At 40.1% G+C, this 13,144-nt stretch overlaps 1 long non-coding RNA gene across 1 annotated transcript in view; it reads right to left on the bottom strand.

The window, feature by feature from the left end:
- Positions 1 to 5,790: 5,790 nt before the first annotated feature.
- Positions 5,791 to 13,144, bottom strand: part of LOC107835546 (uncharacterized) — an 18,426-nt gene continuing 11,072 nt past the window's right edge. Inside the window, exon 3 of the long non-coding RNA XR_001661328.1 lies at positions 5,791 to 5,981. This is a non-coding gene — a long non-coding RNA (uncharacterized LOC107835546). The remainder of the gene's footprint in view (positions 5,982 to 13,144) is intronic.

The raw sequence follows: 13,144 nt of genomic DNA, 5'->3' as shown, positions 1-13,144 counted from the left end.
GTGACATTCTGCAGATTTATTTATTTTTAAGAGTAAACACCACATGCAACAACTGAGGAGAGAGCTGAGGATGTGAATACGGAGAAAGGTTTAGCTGGGGATAAAGTTGAGACACTGACCAATCAAAGAAGTTAAAAATCTTAGACAGGACCTTAAACTTTCCAAAGCAGTGACTATAATCATTTGCCTCTCGCGTTTAACCTCTTCAGGTCAGACCGTAAATTAGAAGCGCTCGTCAGTGTCACGTAACATAAAATTTGGGAGAATCAAGCCCTTGGGGCTTCACACTTTGCATAAATACTCTCAACCCTTCCTAAACAATGACTAACTGTTTCTCCCCACACTTTCCAACCTCCTGCTAAATTGGCATTTACACCTCTCTGTTGCTTTGGCGTCAGAGCTTTCAGACGTCTTTTAGTGAGGTGGGTGAGCAGCAGGTCAACAAAAAAAAGCATTTTCTGTGTGAAAGCTTTGTGCAGCTGCGTCAATGTCACCACTATTTCACTTTAGCTCCGTTTCTTTCTAAAAAAAAAAGGAAAAAAACTGCGTCAATGTCACCACTATTTCACTTTAGCTCCGTTTCTTTCTAAAAAAAAAAGGAAAAAGAAAGGTGGAAAGCAAAACGACAAATAGTGGCATTTAAAGAGGCAAGTAGTAAGAAATTTTGAAAATAATTGGTCTGATTAAAACTCTTAAACACATCACTTCATTTTCTTTGCGAAGCTGTTCGAGAACTCGTTCAGATTTAAAGGAGAAAATGTCTGAAAACAACAATTTTCAGTGCAGTTCCTCTCCTGGATTTAGACCTGGTTGTTGCTCTGTGAGATGTTTAGGATGTCGTTTCCCAACTAATCCTGTGCCGAACGTCTCCACGTCTTCTGCGTTCCTCGGCCTCCACGGTGCTGTTTAGTGCATCTGTGGGCCTGTGGGTGCATGTTTTAAGTCAAGAGACGTCAGAGCAAATGTGGATGAATACAAAAGCGTGCCACACATTTCAATTTTTCATTTGTAAAAAAAGCTTGAAAACCATGCATCACTATCCTTAACGTTCTCAGCTACGTTGTACTTATTGATGTAAAATCCCATCGAAATATGGGGAGGTCTGTAGTTGACGAAACGGGAAGGGGGATGGAATCACAGGACATACAGTGGTGTGAGAAAGTGTTTGCCCCCGTCCTCATTTCCTGTTTTTTTGCATGTTTGTCACACTTAAGTGTTTCGGAACATCAAACCAATTTAAACAATAGTCAAAGACAACACAAGTAAACACAAAATGCAATTTGTAAATGAAAGTGTTTATTATTAAAGGAGAAAATAAATCCAAACCATCATGGCCCTGTGTGAAAAAGTGATTGCCCCCCTCGTTAAAATATACTATAACTGTGGTTTTTAACAACTGAGTTCAATGTCTCTAGCCACACCCAGGCCTGATTATTGCCACACCTATTTTCAATCAAGACATCACTTAAATAAGAGCTGCCTGACACAGTAAAGTCCACCAAAAGATCCTTAAAAGCTACACATCATGCCGAGATCCAAAGAAATTCAGGAACAATTGAGAAAGACAGTAATTAAGATCTATCAGTCTGGAAAGGGTTATAAAGCCATTTCCAAAGCTTTGGGAATCCAGCGAACCACAGTGAGAGCCATTATCCACAAATGGTGAAGACATGGAACAGTGGTGAACCTTCCCAGGAGTGGCCGGCCACCCAAAATTACCCCAAGAGCGCAGCGACGACTCATCCAAGAGGTCACAAAAGACCCCACAACAACGTCCAAAGAACTGCAGGCCTCACTTGCCTCAGTTAAGGTCAGCGTTCATGCCTCCACCATCAGAAAAAGACTGGGCAAAAATGGCCTGCATGGCAGAGTTCCAAGAAGAAAACCACTGCTGAGCAAAAAGAACATTAAAGCTCGTCTCAATTTTTCCAAAACGCATCTTGATGATCCCCAAGACTTTTGGGAAAACATTTTGTGGACCGATGAGACAAAAGTGGAACTCTTTGGAAGGTGTGTGTCCCATTACATCTGGCGTAAAAGGAACACTGCATTTCAGAAAAAGAACATTATACCAACAGTAAAATATGGTGGTGGTAGTGTGATGGTCTGGGGCTGTTTTTCTGCGTCAGGACCTGGAAGACTTGCTGTGATAGATGGAACTATGAATTCTGCTGTCTACCAAAAGATCCTGAAGGAGATTGTCCGACCATCTGTTCGTGAACTCAAGCTGAAACGAACTTGGGTTCTGCAGCAGGACAATGATCCTAAACACACCAGCAAGACCACCACTGAATGGCTGAAGAAAAACAAAATGAAGACTCTGGAGTGGCCTAGCCAAAGTCCTGACCTGAATCCTATTGAGATGTTGTGGTATGACCTTAAAAAGGCCGTTCATGCTCGAAAACCCTCTAATGTAACTGAATTAGAACAATTCTGCAAAGATGAGTGGGCCAACATTCCTCCAGAACGCTGTAAAAGACTCATTGCAAGTTATCGCAAATGCTTGGTTGCAGTTGTTGCTGCTAAGGGTGGCCCAACCAGTTATTAGGTTTAGGGGGCAATCACTTTTTCACACAGGGCCATGATGGTTTGGATTTATTTTCTCCTTTAATAATAAACACCTTCATTTACAAATTGCATTTTGAGTTTACTTGTGTTGTCCTTGACTATTGTTTAAATTGGTTTGATATTCTGAAACACTCAAGTGTGACAAACATGCAAAAATACAGGAAATGAGGAAGGGGGCAAACACTTTTTCACACCACTTGTAAATACTTTAAAGTGCTTTTACGCATTTGTGCTGTTTTGCTTACGTTTCATTCAGATCTCTCTAAGGATTTCTGATTGGACATTTTTTCTCGCCTACAGGCCGCGTTGAAGGATGAAAGATGTGACTTGAACCTTTATTTTGACGCCCTGGCAGCTGTTTGATAAATGTACCTTTTTGCTCCCTCAGATGTAAATATCTGAGAACACGGCTGACGTACAAAATCAGTCACACCCTCTGCTTGGCACAACGGGCACCATCGATCAACGTGGACCAAAGCACCAAAGCTTATTGATACGAGCTGTCTGCTGGATTTGACAGGTCCCATCGCGCGCTGCTGCTGCTGCTGCTGCTGCTGCTGCTGCTAGACGACACAATTGCTGCTTCTGCTGAGGAATCTCCCTCTGCGTTTGTCGCTGGTGAGCCCACACATCCACCCAAACACATAGTGAAACACATGGTTGATTCGGTGCTGCCGTTCTGCCAGCAACATCGCCACTCTCTTCTTCCCACCCTTGTCTCCATGGAGACAAGCTTCCAGAGCCGGCTGGCTCCGGACCGTTGTGAATCAGCACAGAGAAGGGTGTGGGGGGTGGAGGGTTTTTTGTATTTAAGCATGACCAAAAAAAAAAAAAAAAAAACACTGAGCTGTGTGTTATCATATTCACAGCACTGTGGTGATCAAAGTCCTGCTCCTACATGCAGACAAGACAGAATAACAGAGAATAGGGGTGGGGGGGGGATGTTTGTTATTTATACAGATAGTGTCACAAAGTATATATTACATAAAACATGATCAATATTCAAAAACATCCAAGCTCTGTCCGGTGAAACACCAACGCTTTGGCTTTTGACTATCTGAATCAATAACCAGAAATTCAAGCAATTTAAGTAAAATGGTTGAAATCACACATGCGTATCACATCAAAACGTGATGTGAGCAATGTGTTCAAACCTTGTTTAGACTGGTGTCCACCAAATTCAATCCTATAATAAAATCAAACGAGCTCTCTGAGACCTTTTCTTTATTTAGTATGAGGTCGACTGTTTCTTCTTGGGACATTTGATTGTAAATTTGTAAAAAATATGAACTTGTCTGGCTTTGTTTTATCTTTCTTGCACATATTGAAACCATTAGAATATGGATTATGATGAATATAATCCATATTCTCTAAAAGACTAAGTATATTTTTGAAAATAGCAACATTTAGACAGGTATGAAACGTACTTCTTCTTTACTAAGAATGCTTTTTTTTAATTGACAATCTAATCTCAAATGTCTCACCTTCTTTAGCTGCAGCAAGCAGAAAGTCATAGTAGTGAGCAGAAATTGAAGTTAGTCTTTTTGTAATTAATGTAAATAATGCAGTAATGTGGTTCACTTGGTGAATTTAGTCACTGACTTAAGTGAATGTTTCAATATTTTTTTTCTTTATTCATTTTGTGAGTCGGGATATTTTCAACTTACTTGCGATTTTCTTTATCATTTTCAGCCTCAGCAAAATCTTAGTTGTTTTTTAGTAATTTCGTTTTGCATCAGCCTTTTTGATAAATTCGTTCCTAGATTAACTGGATTTAATTTTTATTTTATTTTATTTTTCTTAATTCCCAGATCAAATGTGTTTCCTAACTTTGGATCCACTTTTTCCAACCATGGCATTTTAATGAAGCAAAATTACTGAACGTGCTTTCTCGAACAGAACGTGTCAGTGTTCGCTACTTAGAAATACTGACAAGAGCTGGAAACTGGACCGGGTCTGAGAGCGAGAGGGCAGAAAGCACGGGGCAGAGTGGTGGGGAAAAAAACCAGCGGTCTGCTGAAACGCCTCCCTAATAGCTGTTGAGTCAAGGAAAAGTCTGCTTGCTGTTTGTCAGCGGTGCAGAAAGACAGGCGGAATCAGCTCAAAGCCTCCATGATGAATGCGCCGGCAGCTGGAGGCTTCCACAGTCAGGACAGCGTCGCAAGTGTTCGGGGAAGCTGGTTCTGGGTCGGATGTAATGGATCTTTCGGAGCGTTTGTGAGTGTTCGCATAGAGGAGAGGTGGGAGGGGAAAACTTCCATCAGCTTAACACCTTCACCTCAACTAGGGGGTCCCGATGTGAACTCTGTGTTCATTACGGTTATAGAAACAAGCTAGTGTACAGGTACTTAAAAATAAACATACCCCCCTGCCCCCAAAAAAGCTCACCAAGCAGCCGCTCATGCCATACCTTGTGTGTGTACAATTACAGGAGAAGGCAGCCTTATTAAAGGTCAGAGGATGCAGAGGAGGGATTCCTGACGGCATTGAGGATCAGAGAGAGAGAGAGAGGAGAGGAAAAAAAGCGCTAACTCCTGTCACCGTTCTGAATAGGTTTTATGGACTGGTTTTCCACTGTTGCGTCTCAATAAAGCATAAAATCATAGAACATTTGATCCGTATCAATATTTCAATTGAAAAAGTGACACCATTACATCTAATTGCATGTAAAGTTGGAAAAATAAATGTTTTCCTTTCCAGCCAAATCACAAAAACAGATGAATGTATCAGAAAAAAAAAAAAAAAAGAAATCCAGATTTCTTACACACAGACAGAGCGATATATTTCTAGTATTTTTTCGTGTTAATTTTGCTGTGACGTACGGCAAATGAAAACCATAAATTCTGGGAGGTTTATTAGACATTTTGAATATGACATATGGCCAATAACAGAATCACTGTTACTCTCCACAGGGAGAGCAATCCACAAAAGGTCAACAGACACAGACGTACGCAGGAAGTGAGCTGCCACTGTACCTTTAGCTAAGTCACTCCTGGAAGAAGAAAAACAGCTGTGTCGTTGCTCCGTGGCTTTGTGGAGAAGCTGATTTGATTTTTCAGCAGGATTTTGACACCTGTCCACACTGCCAAAACACCAATATATGGTCCACTCTGTGGAGTGTATGAAGTATTGTCCAGTGGTGGAGAAAGTACTCAAAAAATGTACTTAAGTAAAAGTACAAATACACAGTCAAAAATGTACTCAAGTAAAAGTCAAAGTACCACATTAACATTTTACTTAAGTAAAAGTAAAAAAGTACTGGCTTTTAAAAATACTTAAGTATTAAAAGTAAAAGTATTTGCTGAATACATAACCTAATCGCCAATATCATTAAGTGTGCCGATAGTATTTAATTTGAATAAATCATAAATGTGCCATTTTAATAAACAATGTCACAGATTAAACATGTTCTTCTTTACTATCTGTAAGCGTTTAGACTTAGATATGTGATTCTATGCATCATAATTTCAGGGATGGAAACATCTTGTTTCCTGTCCTAACATAGCATGAACTTCATTAGTGACATTTATTTTGAAAGAAATCCAACTGAAAGGGGATGGAACAAAGGTGTGGGGGGAAGACATGCAATCGAGGAACCACGTAGCAGAGTTGTAGTCAAGACCACCGAACCCGAGACCAAGACCAGCGCCCTGAGCTACATGACACAATAAAATGAAGTGTACCTATCAAAATTGGTTCTCAGATTGATCTGAAAGATCCACATTTCCATAAAAACACCTAGATATTAAATACTTAAGAGCTGAAATATATTAACCAGTATCAATTAAAACTCATTTCATTCTGTTTTGCTTTCATCGCTGTGCTACAATCCGCAGAGGTCTCCTGCCATCCCTATAAAAATAACACCCTGGGCAGTTGCCCATATTGCCCATGTCAGAAACCACAACTGTCTGCACCATTAAACCATGAAACATAGCAATTAACGGTAAACAACACTATGAACACTGTCCAACAAGCAGAAGGAGCACCATAACTGTTCTCATCCTCCCTCCCACTGCATGTTTGCCACCATGACAGGAGACAAAATCAATCAATGAGCAAGCTCTGTGTTCATACGTTCAACTTTTACTTATTTGACAATTAAATAAATGTGTGTGTGTGTGTGTGTGTGTGTATATATATATATATATATTTATATACACATTGCAGTGTACCCAAGAACAAAGAACGGCTCTCAGTGAGGCTTCAGTCCCATCAACCTTAGTAAAGATCCGTCTAGAAGAATCGGATCGTTCCTGAATGTCATATCACTATATTGCACTTTGGTCACAGCGTTGTCCCATATATGCGACACCTCAGTCAACACCTCCACACAATAATTCAGGGCATGAGTGACAACTTTTTTTCATTGCAGATGCAACATGTGTCTCTGTACAGCTAGCTTTGCTAGCATCACGTCCACATAGCTTACCTTTCTTTAAGCTTTCCTTCGAAGTGACGCTAAAAGTTGGACTAAGATCCCACCGTCTGTGAAAGCGAGTGCTGCTGGTTTTACATGTCGCCATATCTTATGATTTATGCAACGCTATTATCGATTAGTTAGACATCTTCTCCCGCTCAGAGGAAACCACTGCGCATGTCTGGAGCTCCGCGTGCAAGTAAAGGTGGAGGCGATGGGTGACAACAGACACGTAAGTTACGTTATTGCTTGGATTTTACGGCGCCACCTTAAGTCCCTGAACTTCACATTTTAACGGAAAAAGAGAGCAGTGCGACTTGGATGTAACGAGTGACGCGACAGTTTTGTAGAAATGTAGTGAAGTAGAAAGTACAGATACTTACTGTAAAATGTAGTGGAGTAAAGGTAGAAAGTATCCATTATTAAATCTACTTAAGTAAAGTACAGATGAAAATTGTACTTAAGTACAGTATTCACCACTGGTATTGTCAAGAGGAAGATGAGAGACAACAGACCCAACAATCCTCCATTAATGCAACTCAGGCTTCCTTATCACCTCTGCAGAGTCATAAACTGATCCTCTCCTTATGAAAGTAAATATGTGCCATCAGGATTTGAATTACAAATTCCTCTGAAATTTGAATGTTGTAGTGCTTACTTTTTCACTTTTTAACCCTGAAAAAGTAAGTACAAATATATAACATTCAAATTTCAAAGACATTTTTGAGTCAAATCCTGAGGGCACCTATTTACTTCCATATGCTGGACTCCTTGGCTAACATCAAAAATACTGGCAATTTAATTAAAAAAAACAAACAAACAAAAAAACAATGTTTCTTGTGATCAAATATTAGGTATGTGTGCATGCAGATTTTCGTAGACATCTGTGATTTGCAGGTTTTGCAAGCCTACATATCTTGCAGTGAACTCAGCCAGAGCCTGATGATTAAAGAAAATTGTTTCCCTTTTGATGTGACACGAGCGAGCTCAGACTAAACAGATCACGAGTGGCACACAATGGAAATGAAATGCCAGACCTCTCACTGGCCTGCAGGGCAGGTACAACGCTGCGCTCCATTAACTGAGAAGTTGCACGTAAAAAAAAAAAAAATGAGTGAAAGAAAACAGTGGCAGCTGCACGACCTCAGAAGTCTGATCCAGCGTACAAATGCATTTACAAATCTTGGAGTGCGCAACGCATAGTGTGAAAGATTTTGTCTGCAGCTGTTTCGAAGCAATTGTTAAAGCGAATCAAGCAAACACATGGTGCCATTATCTCAAAGTGCACAAGCTTGCATATTATTCTGAGTATCAGTGGGAGGCATCTGGCATCCCTGCCTTCCAGTCTGTGAACTCTGCGCTCAGAAACAGAATAAGAACATTATTGTTGCAAATGACACGCATTCATTTGATGTTATTATTTTTTTCTCCCTCCCTACACCTCTTATCCTAAATGCAAAAGAAATAAAAATAAATCATGCAAAGTCACAGTGAGAAAGAGGGAGACACTGTTCAGCTGTCTCTGTATTTTTCCACGCGCTGTGGGGGGGGCGGAGGAAAAAAGCGACAGGAATAAACGAGGCATGTTTCCACAGGAAGGCGGTCCTGCAGGGCGGTTCTCTGATGTTTCTTAAGCATCGTCGTACAGCAGGCATACAAATGATCGTGCAGAAACATGATGAGAGCAGGCGGCAGGCTGTAATACAAGGTCCCCATGGCAACCACACAAAAACCACATGCGCTCACCATGGCAACAGAGCTGGTGAGGCGGGGGGGACATGGCGCTGGAGCTGGTGATGACCTCGGAGTGTTTGAAGTGAGACGTGCTCACCAGCAGCAGCAGTAGCAGCAGGCATGTAAACAAGAAAACTGATTTTCTTAGTAAACGCTGATTATTTAAACGAGGGCAATGTTGTTTCCTGGTGGTAAGGAAAACAGCATTGGGTTCTTTGTACTGATTTCATTTTTCACTTTTTTTCTGGGTTTAATCGTGACAGCAGTGACATAACAACCCCAAAATTAAAACTACGGCGAGAATGCTCGTGCGTTCATGCGTGTGTGCTTTTTGATCCGCACAAAATGAAGACAAGTAAGAGAGAGAAGAAGAAACAGAGGAGAGGTGAAAAGCCTTCAAAGGCCGGGGACTCCAGGTGCAGCAGCTTAAATCTGGATCCACATCTCCTCTGTGCAAAAGACATTAAATCTGCGATAAGACACCAAACAGCTGTTTGCCACGTGAAGAGATGGAGCACCACGCAAAAAAAATATCCACAGGTTTTCTCTCTATTTTTCCCTCATTTCTTCACTCCAGCTTTGGCCAGCGTACCCCGTCCCTGCTGAACAAAAGCATCCCCACGGCATGATTCTGCCACTATCAGCTTTCATGGCGGAGATCAGGTCAAAAGGTTCAGTCAGCCTCGGGATGAATCACAGCACCTTCCTCCACACGCTTACTGAATCTCCTGCTTGGCTTGTTGCAGAGTGCAAACTGGACTTTTCATTTGCTGTCCTTACACAAACAGCCAGATTTTTCAACAACACGTTCTCCTAATCAAGCCTCCCAAGAGGAAGCGTGAACCTTGATCTACTTCACCCCCCACCCCTCCCAGTTTATAAACTTTCATGTGATGCAAGATTTTTAATTTAGATTTGTTTTTGAAGGTTTAGCCTCTCTAGCATGACAGACAGTGGCGACACACATTAACCCTCGGCAGGTTACGTGGCGTCGATACGGATAATGGCACCCTTCTTCACTCGTTCACTGTACTAATTCTAGGAAAACATCTTTGGTATACCTTACTGTTTCCCTTTTCTGCTCCAGATCAGATTCCACCTCCTAATGTTGAATTTTACTCCAGTTTTTGAACTCCTGGATCCCCCCCCATTGACCCAGATCAGGTTCAGGTTTCCGGCCAAGCCTAACTAAACCCACATGCAAAATCCAGCAAAATAAAAAGTAAAAAAAACCCCGCTGTTTTATTGGTGCTTCTATAGGTTTGAACAACGAATCGGCCACATGAAAATGACGCATTTGAGTTAATTGGACGCACACCTGAGGGTATACTTAAGATCACCCTGCTTTCATATTTGGAAGGTCAAAATAAATCAGCCAAGATATCAGGAAGAGAATTGTGCAGCTGCACACGCCTGGTTCCTCCTTGGGAACAATTTACTGATGCTTGAAGGTGCCGCCTTAATCTACTCAAACAATTATATGCAAGCATAGACATGATGGGAATGTCCAACCATCTGCTCAAGGAGGAGACGATGAATGTGCTTTGGTTCTGACATGTGCAGATAGACCCCAGAACAAAATCCAAAGACCATGTGAAGATGTTGGCTGACGCCGTTAAGACGGTATCATTATCCACAGTGGAACATGTCCTGGATCGACATGGGCCAGTCATCGAGGAAGAAGCCTTTATGTCAAAAGAAAAACCAAAAGCCAGATTGCAGTGGGCAGATGCACACAGCAACAAAGACGTTTGATTTTGGAGACGTGATCTGTGGTTGGATAAAACTGAAGCAGAACTGTCTGGCTATAATTACATTGGGAGGAAAAACAGAGATGCTCGTACCACTCTAAGCGTGAAGTATGGGGGTGGCAGTTCATTGACTAGGTGGCATCATGAGAAAAGAACATTGGAGCAAGTAAAAGCTTGCTTGCATACTGGTCATAACCCTCCAAGTACAATCAAAGCGGTTTTGAAGTGGCTTCATTTAGGCATGGCTGTCCCTGATCCCCAATTTCAACCCTGTGGAGAATTTGTGAAAAGGTGTGGGCGGATGAGGCGGCCTACAAATCTGACCCGGTTCCACCTGTTCTGTCGGGAGGAACGAGCCAGAAAACTCCAGCAAACTGTCCCCGATACTGACCAAATACACGTGAGATCCTGAATATGAAGAAAGTTACAAAAGAAATTTCTAAAAAAAAAAAAAAAAAAATCTTGCTAAGTTTACTGTCTTTTAGCAAATATAAATAATTTATATAATTCTAAATGACCAAAAGCAAGAGAAAAAAAAAATGGTATCTGGTTTCAACTAATAATTGACCATAAATCCAACTAAGCAGCGAAACCCCCTCTCTTCATGTGACCTTGACAGAGACGCTTTTCCTTTAGAGCAGCGGTACATCATAATGTAGTACAGTAGGCCTTGGCTAATAGAGTCACAGGCGAATAACCTGGAATGACAAATAATGTTCAAAAAGTGCTGATGTTTTCCAAGGCTTTGGCAGGGTGTGCAATAAATGATAATGGCTTTTCTGCCAGATGAAGGGGGAAACGCTGCTGAACATCACACATCATCATCACATCATTTGCTCTTCAAATTCTCTGTAAAATACAATAAATTCCAGAAAGATTTGGGATCACATAAAAATAATAAGAATAAAAAAAGATTCTAATTTGAAGAAAAAAAAAATTGCTTTGGAATATATAAGTGACTTGTGTAAAAACTTGCCCTTGGACTCATTTATATTATAATTGATAAAGAATGTAAAGAAATGTTCTGAAAAAACGGAGGATCATTGTAAAAACATGGAAAAGCAGCAACACTCAGAGCTACGTGATTACTTTGGCTTAAGCTGTTTTCCAGCCCAGCAGCCATTAAAATCATCTCTAGTCTACCTGCTTTTCTGAGCTGTTTCTGCTCTTTCAGAGCCATAAAGCAACAATATATATTTATTAAAAAAAAAAAAAAAAAAGACTTTCCCCGTGTGCTTTCAGAAAATATTAGGGGTGTCATAAGATTTTAAAACTCAGATGTGAGGATGTGCATAAATCTTCTGAGCTGAAACTGATCCACCCTGAAGCGTGTCTGTCTGCTGGAGCTGCTGTCTGTGAGCCGGTGGGTGTGGCAGGGCAATGTAACCCAACAACGCTCCCTGAGATCTGCCTCCCTTGTCGCCACCTAGCGACCAAACAGAGCGTCACATTTCCTGGGTACTTTTTTTTTTTTTTTTTTTTAATTAAAAGTCACGATTTCCTAAATTCATCAAAGTGTACCTCAGTGTTAAATTGCTGCTGTTTAATTTGTGTTATTGAAATGATTTCTTCAAAGTAAAAACCCAAATTTGATGCTCGATTTTCTTATCAAATCCAGTTTGATTATAAAATAACTCACAATCTTTTCTACAAAATATCAGTGCTGAGAACGAAAAGGTTTAATGTGAATCTATTTAACAGGCTTTTTATGGTCGCATGGTGATTTAAATAAATAAATAATTAAATAAAATAAAATAAAAAACATGTTATATGGCCATTTTTTTCCACAGCTGTTTAAATAAGTTTTTTTTTTTTTTTAGATGCCAAATAAAATCAGAGTAGCAGAAGACAACAAGCACATCATTCAGGTAGCTGGTGTGTCCTCGGGACAAAGGTTTAACAGTAGTCAGTGATTTTATTTATTAAACGAGTGCCACCGTGTGTTTAAAAGTCAGTACTGCAACAGCTAAAAATAAATAACCCACGGGAGTTGTGGCCAGGTTTCAGAGATGAAAGAAATTAGTTTAGAAAGCCCAGGCGTAACAAAAAACTAATTTATTTGACAGCTAAACATTAGTGATTTATAAAAGAAAGAAACACATAATCAAAACATTAGATATTAGCTAAGTGGTTTTTTTTAATTGAGGCTTGAAAGTTTTGCTCCAAATAGAAAAAAAAAAGTTTACTGACAATGAGAATAGGCCTATGATTACATTTATTATAAAGGGTTAAGAGTGAATCAGAGATAGACACAATGGTTGTAATTCTTTTAAAAAGCTTCTCACTCCTTCAATGTTTCCTCTGACTTTATTGTAAGTTCATGATGCTAACTTATGGTGCCTTCACTGCTCAAAAACATTAACTTTTTAGATTGTGGCAGTGGAGTTCTAATTTTACGGTTAAAATGGCTAAATTATTCATAAGAAACGTAAAAAAAAATATTAAAGAGAGTAAAAGACAAGATGAACAAAAAGAAATTCATAACAGTTTGTTTTTTTTAATTCACAGATCAAATTTGAATCATTACAGCACAACAGAACGTTGTCCATGCAACAAATCCCTCATCTCTGCCATTTATTACAGTATCGCTCTCAAAAATGGCACAAACACCAAAGATTCAGTTCAGTGGTTTTATATACACATATATATATATATATATATATATATATAT

The sequence above is a fragment of the Poecilia formosa genome, unplaced genomic scaffold, assembly GCF_000485575.1.
Source record: "Poecilia formosa unplaced genomic scaffold, Poecilia_formosa-5.1.2 Scaffold12, whole genome shotgun sequence".
Taxonomy (NCBI): Eukaryota; Metazoa; Chordata; class Actinopteri; order Cyprinodontiformes; family Poeciliidae; genus Poecilia; species Poecilia formosa.
The sequence above is the reverse complement of the archived record's forward strand: the minus strand, read 5'-3'. Positions and strand labels throughout refer to the sequence as shown.